The 15,667-nt window shown below is 47.8% G+C and overlaps 1 pseudogene; it reads right to left on the bottom strand.

Annotated features, from left to right (window-relative positions):
- LOC146177160 (endothelin-converting enzyme 1-like) overlaps positions 1-13,842 on the bottom strand; it is a 43,091-nt pseudogene extending 29,249 nt beyond the window's left edge.
- Positions 13,843-15,667: the final 1,825 nt, after the last annotated feature.

Here is a 15,667-nt window from a genome sequence, read left to right as displayed (position 1 = left end):
GGTCCCAATCACAAACTGACACACGTACTTCACGGGTTGACCAGCTTAACTTTGTTCTCAATCTCATAGAGGGACGACGGATAACCGTAAAGGGGATCCCGCGCCTCGGTTGACCGCGAATGCGGAAGCGTGTGACAACGACCTGAACGGCCAGTGAGTTCTATTTCGCTGAAAATGAAAACTTTCACACAGAATTGTCTCTATTGAGAACGATATCTCCCACTTATTTTACAGACCGTTAGCGCTTGCTCCGAGGTTTGACTTAAAGATGCAACACTACCAAACTGTCATTTGCTATATTGCTACAAACAAGGCCTTCACAAAAAGCAAGATGTCGAATGACCCGTTTCCGTTCTCAGCTGAGCACGCGCAAACCTCACTTCGTCCATTATCGTGGTGCATAACACCTCACCGTGTTTGCAGTGGGATATACTTTCCCTATGCAGCCGACGCTAGCCGTGTGAGTTACGGAGTCTCATAAGCGTGGTATAGCTTCAAGTGCGGAGCATGGGATATTTCTGTCTTCGTAGAACCGCCGCCTGTCACAGGAGGCGCGGTACGTAGTAGGTCACAATACTTAGGCGGCTAATAAGTACTTAAGAGCCATCGTAGTGGGCCTACAATTTCTGCTGAAGTCCACGCTGTCGTAGCTGTCGCCAAAACCAGAAAACGTCGCCCGACGCGTGGGTGAGGTGCCGACAGTACTAATCGCAGCGTTGCTTGAAGCGCTGCTCGGAAGCAACGGTCGGAAGCCGGCCATTCGCTGAGTCTTCGTCAAGCCACAGGGTCTCGGCGATACGGGGATTGCGGAATAAATGAAAACGGTAAGGTGTCAAGGGTGTAAGGTGGTGGTCGGGCAAACAGAGGAAACGGCTGCAGCCTGTCAACTCATAACAAAAAAGTAGGATGATGTCCAGTTGCTGAACTGTGGCCTTGTGCACCAACACCATAATGGTTAACATCCTCTTCATGCGCTTAGACAAGCCATTCGTTTGCGGGTGAACGGTGCCAAGTGGCAAAACTTTGCTGACCCAGAAACTCCTAAACGATGTCCGCAGGGAACTGACGGACCCGGTTACTTATGGCATAAAACAACTGAGCGGAGCAGACCTAATGGTACTTGAGGAGCTCTAGCTGACAGAATGGTAGCCGTTTCGCAGACACGAGGACAATAAGTGCAAATTACGATCCATTTGTTTCCGAAGCAAGACTTTGTGAATGCACCCAGTAAGTCGATGCTGTGTGGATCAAATGGCACGCTTGGAGGTTTGCAAAGGGTGCGACAACCCAGTTGGTGCAACTGTAGGGTGTTTGTGGTCACGGCATTGCGTGCAACTGGCCACACGTGTTTTAAAGGGCGATATCAACTTAGACCAGAAACATTTTTGGGCGCGGCGGAACATCCGAGTCGATATGACCATGCACGTCATACAGCACTCGTCAAATATGCAAAATAATGTAAAATAAAAAACCATCTGAGGCCTTATTGACATCTGTCACAGAGCGTGAACCTTGGCTGGCTGCAAAGGCTTCGAAAAGCCAATGCTAGTCGATTTGCCGGTTTTGGAAGCCAATGCCATAAATATGTGGCCAGGCAGACGACGTACGCTGGGTGACAGCGGAACAGAATATGAAAAAAAAAGAACGACTATATACGGTTTATAAACCTCTATGAAGAGAACAAGACAGCGGACGGAAGCATGTGAATCAAAAGAAGAAACACTAGGATGCATGCACTGGCTCGCTTACTTTCACGCCTTCTCGGTCCACAGCGCCTACCAGCTCCTTAGCGTAGAGGTAGCCCAAGCCACCGTAGAGCATGGCTTTTGTGCCGTCCTTGTAATAAAACGGCGGCGCCAGAGCTCCCAAGGTCAGAGACAGTTGGTTCAGGACATGCACGTACTGGGCGTATGGCTGGGCTGCACCTTCCGCGATTCGCAGCTGCTGCAAGCCGGCGTCCGTGCCAGTGAGGCCGCGGAGGCTCCGACGAGTCTCGATCCAGAAATGAGCAAAGGAAAGGGCGCTCTCAGGGAACTCGACGTACACCTCCTCGAGACGCTCAGCAGTGAGAAACTGTTTGTCCTGCCATAGCACGCTGTGCACAGACCGGAGCTTCTCGGCCGCGACATGTTGGGTTCTATTGTCCAGCCATGGTGCGGCCGAAGCCTTCTCGGCGGCGGTCTGCGGGAGAACAAAGCACACGTGTATGATTTACGGCGTTAACGAGGCGGCTTAACGCAATAACCTATAGCCTAAGCACTGGTTTTGCTGGCGCAATCTACTGTACGCATGTAAAATTACCTTGATTCTCAAGAGATGAGGATGACTCCTCCACAACGAACACCAAGACTTTTCTCCGAGGAGTGGTATAGATGTCTTCGCCAAGCCTCCGTATGGTCTCTTTCCAAGCGCGCCCGCATCACATGCGGTGTCCTTTAACATGCGATGTGAGTGCACAGTAACGAACCCGAGGTCGTAGAAATTTCTGTAGCCCTAACTACGAAGTATTTTATAGCCTGAGTCGGTTTGGAACAATAAACCCCCCAAACCAAATCTTTGTCTGTGCTCATCCAATCTTAGAATGCAGTCCTCCAAGCAACACAAGAACAGCTCATCATTTCCAGACCGACGGACTTACGTTTTATGTCTACGTAACAATCAGGGAAACAGTTTCTGTTCGTCGATGCCGAAAACAAGACAGATACTGTCCCCAAGGATGTGATCTTTGCCTAGTTTACAGATCACTACCACGCTCACAGTAGTGCTACCGCATGGTCCTTACGGTAACAGTGATTACGTATTTACATACTCTCGCCGTGAGGCCTGTTGACTCATCTGTTTACGTAATAAAGATCAGCAATGCACCGATGACCAATGCTACAACTCTGGACGAGGCAATGCCGACGACAAACCGCAAGACCAAGTCTGCGTTTCGACGCAGATATACAGTCACCGAGTGATCGGAAAGCTGTTTCACCAATGACTGCTTTGTCGGTAAACTGCAGTCTTCCTCAGTGACTCGGAAGCATCGCAGCAGTGCTGCGCTTGTCCGGGAATATTGCTTGTTGTACGCTTCAAGTCCTAATACGCGTGTTGTGTTGATGCTAAATTCCTATTTATGTTTGCCATTATCTTTTACTTTGTGAAGGAACGCAAACACGATATTCCATAGCACAGGGATGCCGCCAATTATTTCAGTAACTGTAGCGGGGGACCATAGCTGGCATGCGGCCTTTTCACTCGTTCTGTGACTCTCGGAACAATATGTCTGATGCTGCTGTTTTGCTGTTCGTTCAAGCTTACAACGGTGAGTGCTGGTCTCATTGTTATAGCCCTACGTTACTGAGCCATAGATTACATTGGCTCGAGCATCCAACCTCACCATTTATACGGTTTCGGATTTTTTCAAGCTCTCTGGGTGCCTTCTGGTAAGCTTTCTAAGACCCACGCGTATCCATTTCCCTTACTGCTGGCCAGTTTCCAGAGCACACTCTGTCGCTGTCAGTACCATTTCCATGAATCTACAAGAGTGCGTCAGGCCGATGTTATGCTTTTTTCACAGATTCCATGGCACCCGCATGGTATGCAAGTCAAACTTCAAGTGTCATCGCTATGAATTTTCTCCTACAGAGAGTGCAGCTCCGACGTACAACAGAACCTAATTACCGCAAAGCATGAATTTTAGCAGGCCCTGATACAGGAAGAGCAATCTCATCAATAAGTTGGCAGCGTAATAGCTGGGAACTCCAGCTGAAGAAAATTACATTTTTAGCCATTTGAAAGTTCGGTAATAGGAAAAAAGGTAGACAAGCGGGAACAAATATTTCCCACAATTAGTCATTCTAATTAAAAGACGATAGCTCTGTTATTCCCCACAATCTGGAGACCGAACTTGCCAGTGTCCAAGTCAGACTAGCTTGCTAGGACGTGGGCTAGTGAAATCAGTTGATAGCCAAACAGCGTGCCACTTCTACTCTATAACTGTTTTTTTTTTTCTGTCCTGAAACCTTTTCTTCCAGATAGCACTATCGCACTTGCTATTATTTGTAAAGCTCGGAAGAACAGCAGCAACACTTCGCTGGATGATTGGTTGTCCGGAAGTAGAAACAAATATTTCGCTTTTCCAGCAGTCAGTTGTCTCCCCTGCGTCTCTCATCTTGGCACCACCAAAGCGTAGCCACATCACAAGCACAAGGCGCATGTAACAACTGATAATTGTCTAAGACGAAAGGCTTAATAGGCTATAGTACGTCGCCAAACACCGAGGGCATAATGTGCCCGGAATGGGAAAGGAAAATATGTGCAGTGAATAGATCATTACTCACAGAAATATAATGATAATGAAATTAAATAGAAAATTGCTGATAAGAAAAAGAGTGGCAACAAAAGTAAACAAGGCATAGGAGATAATGAAATCAGTGATAAGAAAATTAATGACACAGATAGTGTTGGAAATTTTGTTTGTTACAAAAGGTGCTTTTTTGCAGTTGTTGAACGTGTCTCGATTATTTGTGGTTTCGAGGCGCATTCCTCAGTCATAAATCGGAGATTGCACAAGCAGCTACACTTACCTCTATGATACTGGCCAGGTGGGTGTCAATGTTCCGACGCTTTTCATCAGTGAAATGCGTCACTGCAACTATAGCGGCCACCAGAAGCTTGTAGCTGGCCTCAACCTGGCTGGCACAAAACAACGGCCGCATTACTTGGGCGTGACGCTGACTTCCATGCAGGACAAGCAGGACGGTCTCGGGGTTGGCTACTGCTGCATATGCCTCCAGAAACAGCCATGCCAGATTGCGACGAACACTGCTGTCGTTGAATGTTCCAAAAATTTGCAAGTTCGCGTTCAGCAGGGTCGCGTCAGTCGTGAGCAACAGGTCTTCCATTGTGAAAGGCGGATCAAACACAAGTTTTGTGTTGATGATGCGTTTTAAGTAACTCGTGGTGGCGAGTTGCGTGAGGTCGTCCAGTTTCTGCAGGGGCAACACCAACGGCACTCTCGCCTTGCTCGAGCTCGATGAAATAAAGAGATCGAAAACGTAACGAACCATGTTATAAGCTTCAGTTATTTCATCAGGTGAAGGCGTTGCATGTGTGTCGTTAGCGAAAATCTTAAAGATCTGACGGTAAACCTTGTCAAAGAACTGCCTAGGTATTTGTTTGAAGACAGTCCTCCACTCCAGCATGACTTTATTCGGAGCGAAAAATAGACGATGCCTCTGGCTGTCATCCACCGCCGGTGGAAGCAGGTCCAGCGAAAACCAAAGGTTGACGTTCCAGTTGAAGGAAAGGTCGAAAAGAATGTCCAGTGGATAGAACCCTTTGATATTTGCCGTATCCTCCGGCCATGTGAGACCACGCTTCCTCATGAACTCCTTGAACACGCCAACTTGCGAGCCCGTCTGCGCTATGCAGCTGTTGAACATAGCAACAGCTTTTCTCCCTGCTGGAAGCCGGGCGACACCATTGAGTAGTGTGTCGGGTAGCTTTTCCTGCCGCGTAATCACCATGTCCGTCAGTGCAGAGCGCGACAGCTCTGCGAACTGTTTACGGGGTGTCCAGCGGCCGCAGACATAGGCAGCGAAATCTTTGCATGGATCCATGCTTTTGTCCAGCTGGCGTTCGATTAGCGCCCTGGAAAAAAACACAGATTTGCGTCTCAACACTGGCATCTTTCCCTATGTTGAGAAGCACTACATTTCTTGAGCACTGCGCTTCGCAAACCAAGGCGCGGAGTATTTTTATCAGTCAACAAATGTGCAATGCAATGTTGCTTCTCTTCTAATAGAGCCATAATAATCCGGGGCGTAAGTAAAATGCAGTGCCGCTTCTCTTGCTTGAGTGGGGAAAAAGTAGGCTTAATCCCTCCTAGGGACACAAACTCACGTAGCTTCAAAACATTTTAATAACTTCGCAATGCGCCTTCCTTGGTGAAGACACGCCTTCCCTTGGTGAAGACACGCCTTTCCCTGGCGCAGATACACCTTCAGCAGTCCAAGACAGACTTCGAAGCTACAGAACGTGACTTCAAAGGAGGATTAATTTAAAAGAGCGCAGAATATAATGTAAATGGGTCGGAAGGAGGATCCCCAGGAACATATGTGAGGAAAACATCATCATTATAAGCCTGACTATACCCACTGGAGGGCGAAGGCCTCTCCCATATTTCTCCACTTAACCCGGTTCTGTGCTAGCTGCATCCACTTGACCCCTGCGAACATCTTAACCTCATCCGCCCACCTAACTTTCTGCCGCCCCCTGCTACGCTTTCTTTCCCTTGGAATAAACTTTGTCACCCTAAGCGACCATCGGCTATCGTCTCGTCGCACTACATGTCCTGCCCATGCTCATTTCTTCTTCCTAATTTCCACTACAATGTCGGTAACTTGAGTTATTTCTCTGACCCACTCTCGACGCTTTCTGTCTCTTAATGTTACCCCTACCATTTTTCGTTCCATAACCCTCTGGGTTGCCATCAACTTCACTAGAACTCTCTTGGTTAGCCTCTATGTTTCAGCCCCATAGGTGAGTACAGGTAAAATGCAACTGTTGTATACTTTCTTCTTGAGCGATATCGGTAATCGTCTAGTCATAATGTGCGAGTTCTTGCCAAATGCTCTCCATCCCAATCTTATTCTTCACGTTATTTCCTTTTCATGGTCTGGATCTGCGGTTACTACTTGTCCTAAGTAGACATATTCGCCTACTACTTCCAGTACTTCGCTACTTAGTGTAAACTGCGGTTCCTTCCCGAGGAGGTTGAATATTACCTTAGTCTTCTGCATATTGATTTTCAAGCCTACCTTTCTGCTTTTCCTGTCTATGTCACCAATCATTATTTGCAGTTCATCCCCGGAGTTGCTTAGCAAGGCTAATGTCATCAGCAAATCGCAGATTAGGGGTGGTATTCTCCATCTACCCTTATTCCTAACTGCTCCCATTCCAAGCCTCTGAATACTTTCTCTAAACAAGCTGCTAATTGTACTGGGGAGATTGTGTCTCCTTGCCTGGCACCTTTCTGTATGAGAATTTTGTTGCTTTCTTTATGCAGAACTATGGTTGCTGTGCAGACACTATATATATCTTCCAACACTTTCACGTACGGCTTGTCTACCCCCTGATTTCGCAATGCCTTCATCATCGCTGAGGAAAACATACCGAAATGTTTTCCTTGTGTGAGACCACCTTGGTGCTGTCGGTAGTTATTGATTAACTAATCTTTGGTATAAAAGCATGGCGAAAATTTTGCGTTATTTGGAACGGAACCTATTGTGAATAGCGCGCGACAAATAGTTCTGAAGCGAGATATATACCTGAAGGCTCAATTTCCTGAGCGCTTCTCAGAATGTAGCAATCTCCTGGCGCAGTGTGACAGGCTCTCGCGCACGCTACATTTCCTCGTAAACACTGCAGCTGAAATAATACAAAGCTTTACATGGACGGTAGTAATGAGAAAGTATAACAAAACAAACGAATTTCGTGCGGTAGCAGACGACGAACACCGTGTCTAAGCACATGTGTTGCTCTTACGGCAGATCTGGCGGAGGCCGTAGATATCACCTGCAATGTCTGCTGCTCAGTGCATAGTTTTCTTTCCTTTAGCATGGGTTTGCCACATTTCAGTGGGTTGCGCTTCCTACCAGAATACCAATACATTTTATACGCGCACAGCGATTCATAATATAGCCTTGAAATATTTCCGTTTCTTTTATTCCAATGAGAGCTAAGTCTACTTCTAACCCCTTCCTTGTGTGAGGATTCACCGCTGACTGTACCGAAAAAGGTCCAATACCTAAAGACTTTGAGGTCACCTCAAACTGCAATGCGGCCTCAAACTCGCGGCATGATCCAGGCACTGATGTTACCTTGGATATTTTACAAATCCTGGTATCGCGAGTTTGAGCAAGGTCATAAGAAACTGATAGAAGGGGCACGTCATCGGGAGGTGTCTTCTGAACTTTCTTGCCTCATCTCCTCGTGTGTGCATTTGTCGCGGGTGCAGAACCAAGATAATATAGCTGTTATCATTCAAATTCTTGCATTTGCTTTTTGTGTGTCCTTCATCATTGCCTTATGCGATGACTCATACCTCAGCCTATATATAAACGACACTCTTCAAGCACACTTAGAGGGCCTATGACTGCAGAAGAAAGGAAATGCCGCTTGACTTCGTTCCAGCTTCGAACACGAATGTCTGAAATGCGTCAACTCAATGATGGCCCTCCACAAAATGCACAAGCTGCACCCTAGTGACACCTGGATTTAAAGTGAGCTGCCAAAATACGGTGTTCATGTTCCCAGTGCAGCATAAACACAGTTCAGTTAGGAGCGGCATAAAATGGCTTCGCGTTTTGATATATAAACATTGTACAAGAGATTTATTATCCTGTAGTAAACACAGTAGATGTTGCAGACTTTGCACCATAAAATGCTATTCTGAGCGATGAAATTGATGGCGCTCATCAAAGTTTCTTAGGCAAATAAACTTTCCTGTAAAATGCACACTGTAGCATGTAGACCATAAAAGAACAGATTTCTCATGGCATGTCAAGTCTATATTTATTGCAATATTACAGACCATTGTAACGCTTGTGCAATTAATTAAAGCTGTTTTGCAGTAGCTTTAATTTTGTTACCAATCGGCGAATGTACCAAAACGTTTGCAGCCACACACAGTTCGTTATACGCTGTAAGAGATTGCCATGGGCAACTACAGGTCCTTATCTTGAATGTTCTGCGTAGGATTTAAGCTGCGTGGGACCGGACAACACGTGCAATACATATTCCTAGGAAAATCGAGCTCCTTTGCTCTTTTTAAAATTTTCTTTAATAGTAGTGCAGCTTAGTCAAATAAATGGCACTTCCATTGTTCCCCGACTATACCACTGATGTATCGAACACATGACTATACTTTGCACTAATAAAGCATCTCAAACACCAGCCGCCCTAACCCTTTAAATAGTGTTGTGCGTTCACGCTTATTTCAGGATAGCCCTCTTGGTACATACCATTGGCTATTCGTTCTTAGTGGAACAACTTGTTGTCAGCTATAGGCTTTTAGCGTTCGAAAGAAAATGTTTCCATCTTATTTTACGGAGGAAACGCAGACAATTACAGTTTTGTTTGCATATTTTCATCATGCAAAATGTTTGCATTGGAGAATTTATTAGGAGGCAAATACATTGCAAGGGAAATAAACCCGAAGTTAGTGCGTCATACTTGGCGGACACCTGCATCGCGCCGTGGAGAAAAATTATGAGAGAAGCAAATAAATAACCTCCATCTCCGTATAAAACGACGGTTTTCCTCAGTGTTCTACACTGGAGAAATAATGTGTTCGTTTTCGTACATTGGGTTGTAAAGTGCTTTTAAAAAATAAAACACACCACTACGACTTATTTAACTTTTGACGACGCTTACTGATTGGTCTGTGTTCGACGTATATGTACCATGCTTTATTCAAGACGGCCCAGCCGCAGTGGTGCAGTAGTTAGGGCGCTCAAAAGTTGTGATCGAGGATGCGGGGTTGAATCCCGTCCTCGGCAGCCGCATTTCAATTCAGGCGAAAAGCAAGACTTCCGTGAGCTGTGCGAGTTAAAGAACTCCAGTTGGTCGAAATTTCCGGAGCCCTTCACTAAGGCGTCTGTCATAGCCTGAGTCGCTTTGAGACGGTAAACCTCAAAAACCAAAATTTATCAACAAAACCGCTAGCCAAAGATTGTAGTCCAGAAATTACACCACCACAGCGAACGCGCTGAGACCACGACCGCAGAGCTTGCTCAGACGAACTTTTCATCGAGCACTGCCATTTCTCCCGAGCACACAAACCGAGAATAAAGCGATGGGCTTCAGGGTACCCGTTGACAAGGAGACTGCTTCCGATGTTGTTAATGCCACGCCGCTGATTACTTACTGTGACCTTAGATTCCACCCCATATTAGTACCATATCAGGGTGTAGCGCTATCGCGCCGCGCTCTTCTCGCAAGCCGAGGCACGGCGCTGGAAAATGAAGTTCGCACCAGGCGCATCAGCGCGAAGAGCGCAATAAAAAAAAAACAGTTCAGACCCAAACGCTGTCGGAGCTGCTGATTCCTTCTCTTTACAACATATTTGGTGACCCGGCATCGACCACGCAACTCAGCTCTCCTACATTGATTCCGCTGGCGCTTCCACCCACCTACAGCCAGCGACCCGCCCCAGGGTGCTCGGCAAAATGGCGCTTAATTGGCCACGTTTCAACCAGTCAATCTGCCACCACTGTGGCCCAACAGCCTTCGTGCCAGACTGCTCCAGGTGGAGGAGAATTTCCACTTGCGGCGTATCATTACCCAGGAGACCAACTTCCTCCATCTCGTGTCCTCCCTGTCTCTTGACGTCACCGATGAATTAGCGGACACTTTCGCCACGCCGGACTTGGCCCTACCATTTGACATGTTGAAGGCAGGTCTCATTGACCACAAATCAGTGTCCGAGCGCAACTGATTCCAGCAGCTCCTCACTGCTGCTGAACTCAGTGATAGCCGTCCTTCGCAGATCCTCTGCCGCATGCGACAGATGCTTTGAGACTTCCCCCGGGCCGGACAGTTTACTGCGTGTGTTGTTTCTCTACCGACTTCCCCAGAACATGGTCCTCGTCCTCTCGGCTGCTGGTGATGTCACTCTGGATAAGCTCGCCGAACTCGCGGACCGTGTTGCAGATTACTCAAGGCACGTCTGCGTCAGCGCTGTGACCGTTCCTCCTTGCACTACGATGACAGCCTCCCAGCTTGTGAGTATAGAGACCGACTGGATGCTTTACCCAGGCGGCTCAATGACCTCGAGCCCCTGCCACGCCATTCACCGCCACGGTTTTAGTCCTACCGCCAATCCCAGGCGCCGTCGCCCTCACCGGAACTTGAACCATCCGAAGCGCGGCACGACTCCTCCTCGGTTGTGTGCTGGTACCACCGTATTTGTATTTTCGGCAGCTCTCCCCGCAAATGCACCCACCCATGCTCCTGGTCGGGAAACTGTGACAGGCCATTGACGGCGGCAAATGGTACTGGTGGATTGACATGCCGCCTACTTTATGTTTCGGATAAGATCACTGGTGCACGCTTCCTCGTTGACGCGGGAGCAGAGGGCAGTGTAATACTAGCAGCTTGGGGAGATCGCCGTCGCAACGAATCGACCTCCCCGCTCCAAGCGATAAACACTCCCCCTTCGCACGTACGGCCAACGGTGTCCTGCACTTAACTACGGATTGCGTTGGACAATGCGCCGGATTTTCATCAACGCCGATGTCTCGCAAGCTGTTCTCGGAGCTGATTTCCTCAATTTCTTCAACCTCGCAGTCGATATTCAGGGCCATCACCTCACGAATCTCAGCACGAAACTCTCCTTCAACGGCGTACTTTCCACCTCTTCGGGGACAGATCTTAGAGCTCTCGTTCCTACTTCGTCGTACGGGAGAATCCTTGCCGATGTTCCCAACATCACGAAGCCGCACACTAGAGAGTACCCCGTAAAACGCTCTATCACCCACTAAATCGTGACCTCTGTACCACCTGTATTTGTTAGCCCTCGGCACCTGTCTGGAGAACGACTCGCTAATTTCAACAGATGCTTGTACTCGGCATTGGGCTCCTCGTTACCAGAAACTGAGCATCGCTACTACCCATGGCGCCAAAGAAAGATCCGCGCGACTGGAGGCCATGTGGAGATTACCGTTTTCTCATTGCTCACACCCCACCAGACCACTATCGACCTCGTCACATACAGGACTTCTCATCAAATTTGGCTGGTTACACGATCTTCTCTAAGATTGAGTTAGTGAAGGCATACCATCAAATCGCCGTAGATTGCGCCGATATTCCGAAGACGGCCTTTACCACACCAATCAGCCTCTTTGAGTATGTGAGGATGTATTTTGGATTGCTCGCTGCTGCACAGACTTTTCAGCGAACTTCAAACGAGGTTACGCGAGGCATCGACTTCAGTTTCACCTACATCAATAATCTCGTCGCAAGCTCCTCCAAGGATGATGCACGCAGATCACATGCGCGCCCTTTTCCAACGCCTTGATGAATACGGCCTCTTTATCAATCAGGACAAGTACCTTTTCGACGCCGCTACGAATGTGTTCCTAGGAAATTTTCATTCCACAAGGCATCCGGCCTCTCGACAGCAAAGTAAAGGCCGTTAAAAATTTTCCACCTCCTACATCACTTAGGAAGCTCACAGAATTCTTGGGCCTTCTGAACTTTCACCGCCGCTTTCTCCTCAATTGTGCTAATTTCCTGAAGCCTCTAACCGATCTTTTAGCTATCGAAAAAGATCCAGCTGCATCACTTGAGTGGACTGATGACACTGTAGCTGCATTCGCTGCCGCGAAGCGCTCGCTGACCCCACCTTGCTAATACATCCCATTCCTAACGCTATCTTGTGTCTTGCCACTGATGCATCTAGCATTGCAGTTGGTTTTTTTTTATCTCAAACGATAAAGCCACCAAAGTCTAAATACAGAGCCTTCGCTCGCCAACTCCTCGCGGTGTACATTTCAATCAAGCATTTCCGCCTCTTTCTGGAGGGTAGGGACTTTCATGTCATCCCATACTATAAGCACATGACGTTTGCCTTCCACTGGAATCACAGCACCTACAGGAGCTCCCAACTCGGGTCGTCCCTTTCATATGGGAGGGTGATATCATAATCAGCCTGCCAGAACCATTAGCATTCTCGTTACCCCTACGACACGCAGGCTCTTTCATACGGCTCGGTTGAAGCGTAACTTGATATTTGGGTTGGTAGCTTACGCTTCCGCGTCATGCCATTAAACGATGAACCTGAGTGTCCCCAATAATGTAGCGCCTTACACTGATAGGAGGTGTTAGTACAGCAGGCATCGCCGGCGTTTGAAATTGATTTACTGGATAGAAAAATTAGTTCTGGTTTAATTCTGATTAACTCTCGTTGAATTGCGATAGCAACTTCGGAAGCTCCTTTTGCCTAATACAGGATTCCCCTATCATTCCCTATCAGTGTAAGGTGCTACATTATTGAGGATACTTAAGATCGTCCTTTAAGAGTGTGACGCGAGAGCTAAGTTACCAGTCTTCTACTTCTTTATCTCCTCGTCCTCCTCCTCGGCTGTTCGAGGTCAAGCGTGGCCTCCGCCGGGACCTCGCGACGGCTAGAAACCTGGAGCAGAATTGCTATCTCAATAAAAGGCGCCGTATCTGTCAAAATTCTCCGCGTACATATGCACTATGCCGTTAAGGAAGGAAGGAATGTGAAAAAGCAGTCACCCTCGTTACTCGAAGCACACATTCGCCACATTCGGAACAAATGCGTAGCAGAATGCGGTATTCAGGCTTTCGCCTTTCATCACTTTGGTCGCCAAAGGATCTCGTAATTATTTGACAAATACCACCACACGAGCCAGCCTGGTACTCGTGCCACAAAGAAGCTCATTACGTCGCGCTTCCTTTGGCCGAGCATGAATGCCAATTTCCGTCGCTGGGCACGAACCTATCTTCAATGTGAACGCGTGAAGGTTCAAAGCCACACCGTCCCGCCTGCCTCACTTTTTCTGCCTGCCGATGCGAAGTTCTCTCACATTTACATATTGTTTAACCACTTCTGTCATCACGTGTTTGCTCATATGTGTGGACCGTTTCACCCGCTGGCCCGAGCTTATACCCATTTCTGATACTACGACAGAGACATTTGCTATGGCCTTCATGGTCGGCTTGGTGTCTCATTTCGGCTGCCCGTACGTCATCAGCACCGACCGTGGCCGCCAGGTTCAGTCGGCCCAGTTCACACTTACCAACATTCTGGGTGTCCGTCACATTCATGCTACCCCCTACCATCCTTCGGAAAATGGCGCGGTGGAAGGTCTTCATTGCCAACTCAAGGCTGCCTTTTACCACTTATCCACCGAGTGATCGCTGGTCCGACCATCTTCATCTCGTACTTCTGGGCAACCACTCAGCCTTGAAGGCTGACCTTTGCTGCTCTTCTGCTGAGCTGGTTTATGGCGTTCCCTTGCGAATTCATCGAAATTCTCTCATTCGCCCTCTTCGCTCATCCGTATTGCTTCACCCTACCTCCGCACTTTCGGAACACATTTCGACACATCACTCCGGTCATCCCTGCTAATTGTCACCTTCAATCGGTGTTTGTGATTCAGGGTCTGGACTCATGCAGCCATGATTTTCAGCAATAGGGCAGCCATAGGGGCAATATTAGTCGGATAGCATGGCCTAACTACCGTTACTTTCATAGCGGAGTGGACTAAGCCACGGCCTGCACTTTGGCTGCCATGAGCACTTAAGCCATGGATAACAAACAACAAATGCTTAGAATAATCGGCTCTTAAAACAGGTGATCAAATTTACTCCGTAGTTCTCGCCTATGCCTCGCAGGGCGGTACTGTTTCCAGTAAGGACACCGCTCCGACGTGTGCCCCACACCGGACATTATTGTCTGCGGACTGCGCGCAGTTCAAAATTACACCCAAGACCATGTGTGCGTGGTCAAGTGCCTAATATGCGGTGAGACACATTGCATCGAGTCCAATGAGGGCCCGGGCAGACTGAAAAAAAGCAAGGAAAAAGCGCCCTCTTTCCCAGCGGGGAAAGAGGGCCCAGTAAACAGCGCGGGCGACCACGTAAGCGATGGTTTAGCTCAGAGGGAGAAGCCTCGAAGAGCCGATCAAGGCCTAATTCCTTCCCGCCTCTGTCGCCGGCCATTTCATAGGAGGGGAACAAACAAGAAAAGAAAAAGCTTTCCCAGAAAGGCGGTAACAAGGTAAGCTGGGCCTCTGCCATTGATCCGCACTCGGTAAAAACAGTAGTAACACAAAGAATACAAACAACACAAACAAGAAAAATATTCGTCTCAAAGAAGCGAGAGATGTGATCAGCGATGCGCTCAGACGCGAGATTTAACTCGTTCGACGCAAACAAAATGAGCTCGAACGCAAGGTCGAGGAAATAACAAAACCTCTAAAGGCACAACAGTGGGGCTAGAGCCTTACCGAAACAACCACAAGCATCCAACAATGGAGAACTTGAAACACGAATGCAATAGATGAAGAATATGATGCGGCAAATAGGATCTCAAATGCAACACGCGCAAGCACAATTTCAGGGGCAGATCTCAGAAATCAAAAGTGCTTTTCGAAAACAAAACATAACGAACACATCAGGGAAAGAGCGTACAACCGTCCATAGTTAACGGCGTTCACTGTCGAAGAAGGCAACAGCAGTAACACATAAACATGACCAAGACGCGTCAGCAAGAACAAGAATACTTAGAAATTTGGCAGTGGAACTGCACAGGCTACAGCTAAACCCAAGGCATCCTAAAACATTTATAAACACAGAGCTTACACCCTCCGATGTAATTGCGCTCCAAGAGACTGAAACTAAGCCCAATTGACAGGGGTACGATGCTTACGAGAGTCAAAACGGAGGTAAAGCAGCCGTTCCAGTCAGCAAAGTCATCACCGCCATCAGGCACGATACCATTAATACATCGAGCACGCGCTTGTCGAAAATTCCGAAAAAAAACGAAAGGTAGGGATTGCATTCGTACTGAGCGTGCACAGCCTGCCATGACAAAGAAAAGCCAAATCCTTTGCATTCTTCCACGGAGCGAATAAGCTGGTAAAAGAAA

This window comes from Amblyomma maculatum, chromosome 10 (genome assembly GCF_055883805.1).
Source record: "Amblyomma maculatum isolate TAMU_Amacu chromosome 10, ASM5588380v1, whole genome shotgun sequence".
NCBI lineage: Eukaryota > Metazoa > Arthropoda > Arachnida > Ixodida > Ixodidae > Amblyomma > Amblyomma maculatum.
This window is presented reverse-complemented; position numbering and strand designations above follow the sequence as displayed.